Here is a 13,003-nt window from a genome sequence, read left to right on the forward strand (position 1 = left end):
GGAGGAGAGCGGGTAAGATGGGAAGCAGGGAGCAGGCAGCTGCCAGGTGCAGGATAGAGTCAAGAGACCTGCATTCTCATCCCAGCTCTGCCACCAAACATGTGATCTTAGGGACATCACTTCCCCTCCCTAGTTTCTGTAAAAGGAGGAAGTTGGTCCAGTTGGCTCTCAGGTCCCTCCCCTCTGCCTTCTGAGGTTCTAGAAGTGGCCAGTCACACAAAGGGCATTCATGCGTTTCTCAGCAAACTTACTGAGAAGTTCCCCTGCTCCAGGCGTGGTGCTGGATGCTTAGGACATTTGGGTGAATCAGAGACCAACCTGTCCTCGGGGTACTCAACAGGACTGTCAGTGAAGTCTCGTGGTATAAACACAAACGCTAGGAGAGCATGGAAAGGTGTGATTCATTCTGACAATAAATTGGCCAAGAAGGTTTCAGGGAGGAAGTGACATTTCAGCGCGGCCTCCAGGAATGAGTGGGGTCCCCTGGCCTGGCCACTCACACTCCCTGAGCTCCACGACACCCGTTTTGCCACCAGTCTTGTCCTGCTGCCGCACCCGACGCATTACCGCTCGGTGAAGATCAACAGGGTATGCTATTAGAAGTCAGCTGTGCGACCTCAGTGTCCCGGCGACATCCCTGAAATATCAGCGCTGCTCCACTTATGCACTTGCACAAGATGTATTTGTAGAAACTGTGAAACTGCTCGCTTAAAACAACAGATAACCGCCCCCCCAAATCATCTCCATTTGATTTAAAATGCACTTCTGGGGCTAGAAAATATGAATTCCTAATTCCGTTTCGCTGAGCATCAAAATGAAATGAGTCACATGGAAACACTGGATGACTGTAAAGAAAGGAAGCCCAGAATAATCCTGGGGTAGAATATTGACAAGGGTGATCTGGATCGAATCATCAAAATGAGATGGTAGCAAATAGTCAGGCTAGCCATGACTAGCCAGTAACAGTTGCTCTGAATCCAAGTCATGTTATAATAACAAGGGCTACCATTTACTGCAGGCCTGCCGTGTGCCAAGCGCCATTCTGGGTAACTTCTCCTCATCCTCCTCACAACTCAGTGGGTGAGTCCTGCCGTTAAAACATTTCACAGATGAGGAGACAGTACCATGTCCCAAGCTCATGCTCTTTGCCACTGTGTTGGATGTGCCATATCCTCTCTGTCCCAATTTAATAATCAACATGCAAAGCTGTTCAAAACCAACACGGGATGAAGCACACATCTGATTTTTCCTGACTCAGAACCCAGAAGCTACCTGGGCCCTGAGAGCTTTGCTCTGAAGACCCTGAAAGGTGGAAACAGAAGCAGTCTAGTTTCTCCCTGAGCAAGTCTTACTGATTCCGCCAGGTAACCAAGGGGCGCCCTCTGGATCTGGGCAAACCCGGTCCCTTGCAATGCCTTGATATAGGTCTGATGCAGACAGATGTCTTGCTTTCTCACTCAGCTTCGGGATTGATTATTCCTCAAAAAGGTCCCACCTTGGGATGGAGTCTGGCCCCTGAGGGCTGGTAGGTAGGACTCTAGCCTGGTTGGGGTAGGGGCAGATGGTGAATCAGATCAAGAATCCCAGCATCTGAGTTTCAGATGTGAAAATGGAGCTAGAACAAAGACTTATTCCTGCCCCTTGGGGTTAGAGCCCCGAAGTTAGAGACAGGGGAGATGAGGCCGGCATGAGTCAGTCATCTGAATGCAAGAGGACAGAAGCGGAAAAGAATTTAAATGTGTTTCTATTTTCTTAGTTCCCTGAGGATCCCTTAATGCTGCATGGGGAAGTGGGGGAGGTGGGGGAGGAGGGAGTGGGGAGTAGAATAATCTCCACAAAGCAGGCTTGGCCCTGGGTCCTGAGGAGATGGCCCCCCGCAGGGTTCTAGGAAGCACCCCACCACCACCACCATCCAAAACGTCAGTGCTTCTTCCCTTTGGCCGAAAGCCTTGCGCCTGTTAAAATGCAAATTCGAAGAGAAGAGCAATGTTAGCCGTATCAGTCTTTACACCACTGTCCGCGCTGGACCACAATCGTCGGGAGCGTGGAGTTAGAAAGGGCTGCTGAGAACTCCGGGTTCAGCCGCTCCCCACGCTGGGGAGGAAGACGTGGAGACAGTGCACTACAACCGGTCCCAAGGCAGTGGGGGTCAAAGGTATAATGTCAGACGCTCCCTGGAGGGCTCACGGGCTAATGGGAGGCAGGCAGACACGTACATGGACAGGGGTGACTAGCAATGCAAGGCAGAGAGTAATGGCGCTTGTGACAGGGTTAAGGGAGAGAGCAGCGTGGGCTGGGATAATCCAGAAAGTCAGCCAAGGAGGCGGGACTGCAGCCGAGCCTTGAAGGAGGGCAGGCATTCCGATTCCAATGGGCACGGGACTCATGTGGGGTGAGCCGAGTCAGATCGCAGAGGCTAAAGGGGCAGGCTTGCACTTTGAGAGCATCCCTTAGGTAAAGGGGGGCAGAGGAATCTTGAGCCAGAGGGATGCTGAGGTGGGAGCAGTCTTGCCTGGCAGAGGAGCAGGAGGAATTGGAAGGGGACAGACTAGAGGCCAGGAGACTCAGATGTGAGAGTTCTGGTGACAGAAGAGGCAGTAAAAACAAAGAAGAAATGAGAGGCGAGGATCCCAAGACTGTCCAGACCCCCCGACCCCCTGCAGAGCAGGGTGGGGAGGGAAAAAGGCTATGGTATCATGAATTCAGAAACCCCCTAGTCACTGGGTGACTGTGTCATTCACTTCATCCCCCCTGGGCCTCAGTGTTCTCATCTGTAAAATGGGAATGACAGTGCCAATAATATCACTGCCTCCTGTGCAAACTTGTTGTAAGAATGAAATGAGATTATAATACGGAAGTGCTTGGGAAAGAGTGAAGGACTGTTAACATTTTCCGGTCTACTGTCCCCCTCAAAAATCAGTATTGAAATTTCCATCCCAGCCCCCGCCCCCCTCCCCAGCCTTCTTTACCTTCAACCTTATTTACTTCAAAGCACAAAAAGAAAATCTTTCTTTCCAGATCACTGGGAAGAACTGACCAGGCTGCTGGCAGGCCGAAGTCACTAGTTGGGGCTTTCGGGGGCCACCCCACTGTGCAGGCCAGACCCGGGGGGACCGAGGGGGTCCGCATCCCAGCACAGACATGATCCACTGGCCGGGGCGCCAAGCTCAGCCAGTCTCAGAAACAGACGGTCCTGGCACTGAGGCCAGGCCCTGTAGGTTCTTTCCTCTCCCTCAGTCTAGTCCTCTCCGGGTTTCACTCGGCAGGCTTGAGGGGCCCCTCACTCTCCATCGAACCATGAGCAACTCTCTCCCTTCCTCCCCGCACACTTGCCCAGGCATCCTTAGGCGTAACCATTTAATTTATTTATATTTATGAAACCTCCAACTAGGTCAATGCACTTTCATGCACATCTTAATAATTGTTGAGATAGTGGGGGGTGGGGGGAGAAAAGGGTCACGTGGGCTGTAGAAGCCGGCTCATCCCTCCCTCCACCGGCAGGTCATCAGGGACCCAGCATGAGGAAAATGCCTTTGTTGGTGCATTAATTGCCGAGTCCGTATCAACGCCGCCTTCCACCGCCCCCGTCAGCACTTCTCCAAAGAAATGGAGAATGGTTTTGTGGTTTCAAACCACATTGCACCCCAGATCCCACTGGACTTGTAAATGGCTACAGAGCCCAAACTCAACAAAGCAGCAGCTGAAGTAAAATGAGACACCGAGTCCAAAAGAGAGCAGGCTGTGATTCTTACAATGCAAACAGCTTTGCCCTTCTTTTCTGCAAGTCCCAGATGCCCCCTCTCGTCCCCTGCACTCATCCTTATCTTCTCAAAATACACTTGCTCTTACTTGATCCAGAGTCCGCATCCCACGGTCACGCGGGTTTCTGCCTCTGTGGAAACTGTGGTGTTTCTTATAGGAAGTTGTAATCTAGGGCTCAGGCGTGGGTCTCTAATTCACATACAAGAGGAAGTGAATTTTAGGAAGATGGAAATGAACTCAGGGGACAAGAAGGGCCTCTGGAAAAGAGGGTAGAATCAATTCAAACAATGAACCAAGTTTGCCATGTTGGTTTTTAGAAAGGCCATACCCTGCTATGCCTGGGGATTGCCACGGTGATATTAAATCCACGGGCTTTGAGATCAGAAATCTGAGTTTAATTCTAGATTCCTTGATTTACCAGCTGTGAAACCTTAATCAAGTTAACTAACATTTCTAAGCCTCAACTTCCTCATCTATACAATGGGGATACTAAGAGTACCTAATTTGGAATCGTCTTGAGGATGAGAAAAGGTAACATGGGCATGTAAGATTCTCGGTGCGTGGATTTTACATGCATAAATCTTAATGCATTATGCTCAGATGCATTGTACTAGGTGAAAGAAGCAAGTCTTGAAAGGCTACCTGTGACATAATTCCGTTTATATGATATTCCAGAAAGGGCAAGACTACAAGGACAGAAAACAGATCGGTGGTTCCCAGGAGCTGAGGATGGGGGAAGGGCTGACAACAAAGGGACATGATGGAATCTGGCAGATGAAGGAATGTTCTGTATCTTGATTTTGGGGGTGGTTACAAGACTATCGATGTATGTTCAGACTTTCAGAACCGTACCCTAAAAGGGTGAGTTTTACTGAATATAAATAATTCCTTGATAAAGTTGACTCCTGTGAAAAAGAGAGAATGCATTCATGTAAAAATCCTGAACGCCAGGCATTTACTAGATCACTACACTTTCATGGCGAGTCGGTGATATGTGGTAACTGGTGTTAAGTACAATCACTCTGGCCAGGAGTCCCTTCCTGTGTCGAAGCCACAGGCACAGCACATCCTTCAAAGGGGCAAAAAGGCCACATTGGTTGCAGTTCTCTTCCAAAGAAGCAGCCTTGGCTCAGCGACCTACGATGGTCCCTTCCAGTCTGTGACATTTGTTGAAGACATTCAGCCTCCTGGGCTCACCACGGAGTTTTGCATTAGAATGACTGTGAGTTTTTTGTTCTGGCTTGAATACCTTGGCAGGCTGGCAGAGCTGGGGCCCCAGCCTCAGAGCTTAATAGCCACTTTCTCAACTCTCCTCATTGTTCTGTAATCTGTATAATTTTAGGACCCTGTTCAGCACCTTCTCTCTGCTTGTGGCTCCCATTAATAATCATGATCAGCACTTACCTAGGTGCTTTTCATTTTCAAAGCCCATTAATTAACACTAATTAATCCACACAGCGGTGCTGCAAGGAAGGGGAGCTATCATTATCCTGGTTGTAAAAAAAAAAAAAAAAGGCAGAGAAGAGGAAGGCTCCAGATGACTTGCCTGTGGCTGCAAAGGGTGAGGAGAGATAAGGAAGTCCTAGCAGAGCATCCTGGTACCCAGGTCCCAGCTTAAGGTGGTAACTCTTAATGATGATTAAAATGGCCAACATTTATTGAGCAACTATTGTGTGCAAGGCACCCCACAAGGAGTTTTCAGACATTTCCTCATGTCATCATCACAGCAATCCTGTGAGCACCTCTGACTGTGATTTATTCTTTTTTACAAATAAAGAAATGGAGACACAGAGAGATGAAGGACCTGCCCAAGGTCACACAGTGCACTCACGGTCCAGACTTAACCCCTCACCGGCCTTACTCTGTCTACCACCAGATGGCCCCTTGGAGCTAAAGTTGACCCCAGGTTCCTAGAGCCGGCGCGCAGGTGGGACAGGTGCTGGGGACTTGGCTCTGTTCTCACCGTGTACAAGGAAGGAGCTTTAGAGGCAGCCAGCCCAGGAGGTAGAGAGCGGGGCTGACCCAGAGGCCCAACCAAGTAGCGATAGCATCCTGACCCCACCAGGGCACATTCCTCCGTTCTTCACCCCATTTCCTTACTTAGCCCAGGAGAAGACCATCCATTCACTCTCTTAACAAATACTTGTGCAGCTCAACCCTGAGCTCTGGGAACACTTGAGGATGAGTGATGCCTGGTCCCTATCTTCACAGAATTCACCGTGTCTCCGAGAAGCACAGCTAAAACATCCAGAAAGCTCAGTGCCTATGAGAAACAAGGAAACACTTCCCAATTACTCCACATTCAAAACTACATTCGTTATTAAATAATCTAAATATATCATGTACCTCTAGAACTGAGTGGGATCTTCCATTTACTCACTTACTTAATAAATATTTATTGAGTACCTACAACATGCCAAGCTGTGTTCTAGGTACTCAGCATATTGTGGTAAACAAAACGAATGATGTTCTAGAGGAGACAGGTAACAAACCAACAAGAAAAACAGCCCGCATGGACGAGTAAATAAATATCAGGCTGTGGCCAGTGCTGTGCAGAGAATGGAAACAGAGTAAGGCAAGAGAGGGTCTGGATCCACTGCAAAGCAGATTGTCAGCAAAGGCCTGTCTGGGGAGGTGACATTTAGCTCAGACCCAAAGGACAGGAAGGAGCCAACTGTGTGAAAATCAGGGGCAGGGAACAGCCAGTGCAAAGGCCCAAAGTGGAAATGGTCTTGTCCTCAAGGGAGCCACGGTGGCCGGAGGAGTGTGAATAAGAACGAGGGGGCCATACAGCTGGGGGGCTTGTAGGCAGGGACCAGATTACGCGAAGGCTTTGATTAAGTCATGGGAAGGAGTTTGGATTTTAAGTGCTGTGGCAAGCTACTGGAAGAGATGACAGGTGTTTCTTTTGTTTAGTTTTGTTTGTTTTTAAAGAATGCTTTGGCTGCCGAGTGGAGAGTGGATGATAAGAGGGCAAGAATGGAAGCAGAAAGAACAGTCAACCCCCCAGGGCCTGGGTAGGAAATAAAGGAAGCTTAGACCAGGTCATGGCAATATACTCAGAGAGAAGTAGATGGATCTGGGATATATTTGGAGAGCAAGCCAACAAGACTTACTGATGACTGGATGGGGGCATAACAGAAAAAGGACAATGCCTCTATTTTTGGATTAGCATCTGGAGAGATTAGAAGGCCCTGTATGGAGAATGGGAAGACTTGGAGAAACAGGTTGGAGTGCCGGGGTGGAGCTAAAGGTTCTGTTTGGGACATGTCACTTTGAAATGACTGTTAGACATCCAGGTGAGGGTGAAAAGGAAGCAGTTCTTTTCTTACTTTGGGAAGATCAAGGTAACATTTGGACCTGGGAAGCCATTGGCATATGGGTGGGATTTAAAGCCATGGAAGTAGATGCAAAAACCAAGGGAGAGAGTCTAGATAGAGAAGGAGGGTTAGGACTTTGGGGCACACTCACATTCGGTGTGGGACAGGGAGAGGAATCAGGAAAGGGGACTGAGCAGGTGTCGCAGGGAGGGAGTGGGGACCTGGGATAAAATGGCATCATGGAAGCCAAGGGAAGTTAAGAATCTCAGTAAGAAAGAGGTGGTCAGATGGGTAAATGCCTCTGATGGGACGAGTAAGATAAAAATTCTTCCCCTGGCCACATAGTTCCCCAAACCTGGCTGTGCATTAAAATCACTGTGGGGATTTTTATAACTATAGATGCTCAGGCCCTACCCTAGAGCTGTTCTATGTTGTAGAAGTTTAACTCTAAATAAAGGGCCCAATTTTGAAATTAAGCCCAAGCCATGTGGAAAGTGCGTTGCCTTGGTGTAAGATGCCTAGAATAGCCCAATCAATGATAATTGGCCTTTGAAGGCCACCGTGGCTGTGGCTCCAGCCCAGTTCTCAATTATCTGCACTTGGATTATCCACTTGCACTGATGAAAATGTTGACTCTGCAGCTGATTGTTTCCTGACACTCAGGACACAGCTGGATTCCTTCTCTCCAACATCTCTCCTGCCTGCTCAGGAACTGACAATGAAAAGGGTTTGGGGTACAGAGAGAAAAGAGATTGTTGAGATCAATCAGGCTGCACTTGCATTGTAAGAGGCTTTGGGAAGGGGTGGCAGGGAGATTTCCATTTCTAACCACGGCTCGTGTGCCAGACACTGTGTCACGAGCTTCATGGATGCTCTCTCCCTCCATAAGCACATTAGTTCTCTAATTCATTTCCAGTGGCTAAAAGGACACTGGAAGCTAGAGGATGATGAAAATGCTGGCAATCAAATGAGACAGGCTGGAGTAGAAAGCAATGGAATAAATGTGAGGAGAGTCCTCTGCCGGGGAAGTCATCTGCTCGCCAATGGGATGGTGCGGGGCTAGGCTGGCCCTATTGGATGAGCCAGGTCAGTGCCTGGGGTCCCTGGTGTCAGCCTCCTCACATCCAGGAATGGTAGGTTGACCCCTCCCCAAGGATGAAAACCCCTCATTGACCAACGTGGCATTAGTAAAGTCAAGAATGAGGCCCCCACCCCCACCAGGCCAACTGCCCTCCCAGGGCAACTTCCTTGCCGGTCCTGGTTTGAAGTGGGAACAGGTGGTCCCAGAGGATTTGGGTGAGGGCACAGCTGCCTCGGCACCAGAGCCGTCACAGGGAGCCTGCGGGATCCAGCTCGGAGCCTGGGCCCTGCTGATGGAGGACAGGACAGAACATCACCCCAGCAGCAGGCAGGCCTTTTTCGAGGCAGTGCCTGGGTATTCGGGCCTCCATGCATCCTATCCAGAGCCCAGTGAGAACCCAGCCACCCTTTCTCTGTTCTGCAGTTCACACAGGCCTCACCCCAGTCATAAGGGCACAAGACTCTTCTTTCTGATCGCCACCCGACAGCACGCCACCCTGTGTAGAGAGAAGAGCTCTGCCTGCTTTAGAGACCATGATTCACAGCATCTTAGTTGGGGTGGCTGGAGGGTGCAGGCCTCTCAACCCCCGCCATGCAGCAGGATCACATGGAGAAGCTTTATACAATCGGATGCCAGGACTTTATCCCAACCTACAAACTCGGAAACTTCAAGGGTGGAACCTAGGCTTCTGAACTTTACAAAGTTGTCCTAATACGCAAGATTGAGAACCACTGATTTTTAAAATTGAAGTATAGTCAGTTTACAGTGTTGTGTCCATTTCCGGTGTACAGCGTAATGTACATACATGTGTTCCTTTCAAGATTCTTTTTCGCTACAGGTTACTACATGATGTTGAATATAGTTCCCTGTGCTACACTGTAGAAACTTGTTGTTTATCTATTTTATATACATTAGTTGGGATCTGCAAATTTCAAACTCCCAATGTATCCTTTCCCACCACATTTACCCTCTGGTAACCGTAAGTTTGTTTTCTATGTCTGTGAGTCTGTTTCTGTTTTGTAAATAAGTTCATTTGTGTCATTTTTTAAGATTCCACATATAAGTGATATCATTTCTCTTTCTGGCTTAGTTCACTTAGAATGATGATCTCCAGGTCCATCCATGTTGCTGCAAATTACATTATTTTATTCTTTTTTAGGGCTGGATAGTATTCCACTCTATATATACACCACAACTTTTTTTCCAGTCATCTGTCAATAGACATTTAGGTTGTTTCCATGTCTTGGCTATTGTAAATGGTACTGCTATGAACATCGCGGTGCACGTGTCTTTTCAAATTAGAGTTCCCTCCAGATATAGGCCCGGGAGTGGGATTGCTGGATCATATGGTAAGTCTATTCTGAGTCTTCTGAGGAACCTCCATACTGTTTTCCATAATGGCTACACCAAACTACATTCCCACCGGCAGTGTAGGAGGGTTCCCTTTTCTCCACACCTTCTCCAGCATTTATCATTTGTGGACTTTTTAATGGTGGCCATTCTGACTGGGGTGAAGTGATACCTGATTGTAGTTTTGATTTGCATTTCTCTGATAATTGGCGATACTGAGCATTTTTTCATATGCCTATTGGCCATTTGTATGTCTTCATTGGAGAATTACTTATTTAGGTCTTCTGCCCATTTTTGGATTGGGTTGCTTGTTATTTTGTTATCAAGTTGTATGAGCTGTTGAAATATTCTGGAAATTCAAGCTTTGTCTGCAGCATCATTTGCAAGTATTTTCTCCCATTTGGTGGGTTATTGTTTTATTTTGCTATGATTTCCTTTGCTGTGCAAAAGCTTGTTAAGTTTAATTAGGTCCCATTTGTTTATGTTTGCTCTTATTTCCATTGCCTGGGTAGATGGCCCTAGGAGAGCATTGCTAAGATTTATGCCAGAGAATGTTTTGCCTGTGTTTTCTTCTAGGAGGTTTATAGTGTCTTGTCTTATATTTAAGTCTTTAAGCCATTTTGAGTTTATTTTTGTGCATGGTGTGAAGGAGTGTTCTAACTTCATTGATTTACATGTGGCAGTCTAGTTTTCCCAACACCCCTTGCTGGAGAGATTGTCTTTTCTCCATTGTATATTCTTCCCTCCTTTGTTGAAGGTTAATTGACTGTAAGTCTGTGGATTTATTTCTGAGCTCTCTGTTCTGTTCCATTGATCCAAGTGTCTGTTTTTGTGCCAGTACCACACTGTTTTGATTACTGTAGCTCTGTAGTATTGTCTGAAGTCTGAGAGGGTTATTCCTCCAGCTTTGTTCTTTTTCTTCAGTATTGCTTCAGCAATTCTGGGTCTTTTGTGATTCCATATAAATTTTAGGATTATTTGTTCTAGTTCTGTGAAAAATGTCCTTGGTAATTTGATAGGTATGGCACTATATGTGTAGATTGCTTTGGATAATATGGCCATTTTAACAGTACCAATTCTTCCAATCCAAGAGCATGAGATATCTTTCCATTTCTTTAAGTCACCTTTAATTTCTTAATTAACGTTTTGTAGTTCTCCATGTATAAGTCTTTCACCTCCTTGGTCAGATTTATTCCTAAGTATTTTACTTTTCGGATGTGATTTTTAAAGGAATTGTTTCTTTCCTTTTCTGATATTTCATTGTTAGTATAAAGAAATGCAACTGATTCTGTATATTAATCTTGTGTCCTGCTACCTTGCCAAATTCTTTTATCAGTCTAGTAGTTTTAGTGTGGAGTCTCATTGATGCTGATGGACCTTGCCTCCTGTGTGACTCCTGGTCCCTAACAGTGTTCACCTCTTGACTGTTCCACCGAGTGTGAGGGACTCGTAACAGCAGGGGAAGGCAGTAGTAGCCGGCAGACTCTGAGCCCTCTTTTTCAGCTGTGCTGGGGTTCCCAGAAGGATGTGGTGGTGGGCTGGGTCAGAGAGAGGAAGATGAGGTTCTCCTTCACCAGGAAAGGAGGGCAGGAAGGGGCATTCCCCCTCCAAAAACCTCCTTGGGATGCTGCCCATGGGCTCTCACCTGAGAAGGCGTAAGGGAGAGCTTGGTATAAGGGAAGACTTAGCACTCCAAGGGGGTCTGAACCAGCTTTGCTCCCCTCACATGGAGCTGGTGTGATGGCACAGGAAGCTGCAGAGGAAAGAGGCTGCTGGCTTCACAGGGAACCGCTGTCTCTGCAGGACCCTGCCCCACCTCTAGTGTTGTGACTCAGGAGTTCCCACCTGAGAGCAGGATCAGCTGGGGCTGGCGGAGCCCAGGGGTGACACTGTCTGGGGCCTGGGACTAACAGGTCAGGGAATGCTCTGGGTTGGAAGGTAGATTCTGCCTCCCTGCAACTGCCCAGAGATGAGAGGGTCTGGGGAGATTCCTCCACATTGGAATCTGATTGATCAGCATCGAAATCTATAAATGAGGCCCCCTGGAGGCTGGACACAAGCTTGCAGAGGGCAAATGGACAGTCGACCCTGGGCATCACCTGTTGACAGTAGCAGATCGGGCTTGGATGTTCAGACCCCTTCCGACTGCCTCAGCACGTGTGTGAGCTTTGAGTGCTGCCTGGCTCCCCTTAGTAGCAGCAGCGTGAACTTGAACAAGTCCCTTAATTTCTTCTCCCTATTTGGGGAAAGGGATGCTAAAACAGTGCCTCTCACAGGGCTGTTAGGAAGAACAGCTAAGACTGTGAACTCACTGGGCTTGCAGACTGTTAGCGGGCATCACTGTGGTCGCCACTGTGACCACAAAGGATGGAAGGGACCAGTACATGGAAGATGTGGAGGTCTCTTCCCCTCCCTCTGCCTGGGGCAATAGCTAGCAGTCTGTGAGAGCAGGGACTCTGAGGCCCTCCTGCAGGGTCTGGTTATATCTGCACTCGAATTGGCAGTGGGGATTTTGAGCAACAACCTCTTATCTGAGGAGGAGGGTGCGGCAGATAACGCACATTTATTTCCCCTTCATTTGACGAAGACCAATCGCTCATCTTCACTCAAGTGAATTTTGAGGAACAGCTCTTTGCCAGGCCCATCCCCTAGACGTTGGTCTTCCTAATAATTCACCCGTGGGGACTTTTGGAGCACCTCTTAAGTGCCATCATTGGTGTTAGTTTGGAACCAGAGCTAGGATGACCTGAGCACACACCCCAGGACCAGATGAGGGTAGCAGGGCAAGAAGGCCCTGGCAGGAGACCAGGAGTGGGGAAGGGGAGGCCTGATTCCACAGCAGGAAATCCACATTGATAATGATGACAGCAAAATGCCAGATCAGAAATCAGGATGCTGGTTCCTACTTTTGGCTTCCCCACTGTGGACTGGGTGACCTGGGGTAAGTCGCAGCTCCCTTCTCAGCATCACTTACCTCCTTTCCCAGGACTAGGCTGGGAATTCAAAGAGGCCACAGCTGAGTGAGCCCTCGTGAGAACTACAAAGAGCTGCTGCCTGGGGAGAATTCTTTTTTATTTGAAGACGAAGGCCAGTGGGGTGAGGACCATTCTCCCCCCACCACCTTCCTCTCAAATCACCATTCTGAGCAGGAGAGCAGAGATCCTTCTGGGGCCCAGAGTCAAGGTTTCACTGGGGAATGCCTGGATCACAGCAGCACAGAAGGTTCCAGGAAGCCACAGAGAGTAAAGGAAAAAGCACTGGGCAGGGAGCCCAAGACTGGGTTCTTCCTCCCAGCCTGGCCACTCACTCACTCCAGGATCTTGGAGAAATCTCTCTCTCTGAGCTTCAGTGTCCTCATCTGTAAAATAAGGACAGTAACACTTACCTCTACGGTTGTTGCGAGGACTCTCTCAGTGTCTGGTGCATAGTAGCTGCTCAATAAGTGCTAACAATGACTGCAGTGATGAGGGTGATCTCCAAAGCCATCCTG

At 48.2% G+C, this 13,003-nt stretch overlaps 1 protein-coding gene across 1 annotated transcript in view; it reads left to right on the forward strand.

Moving 5' to 3' along the window:
• Positions 1-13,003, forward strand: part of DSCAML1 (DS cell adhesion molecule like 1) — a 314,095-nt gene that overhangs the window by 188,205 nt on the left and 112,887 nt on the right. The window lies entirely within an intron of this gene.

Source organism: Vicugna pacos, chromosome 33 (assembly GCF_048564905.1).
Source record: "Vicugna pacos chromosome 33, VicPac4, whole genome shotgun sequence".
NCBI classification, from domain to species: Eukaryota; Metazoa; Chordata; class Mammalia; order Artiodactyla; family Camelidae; genus Vicugna; species Vicugna pacos.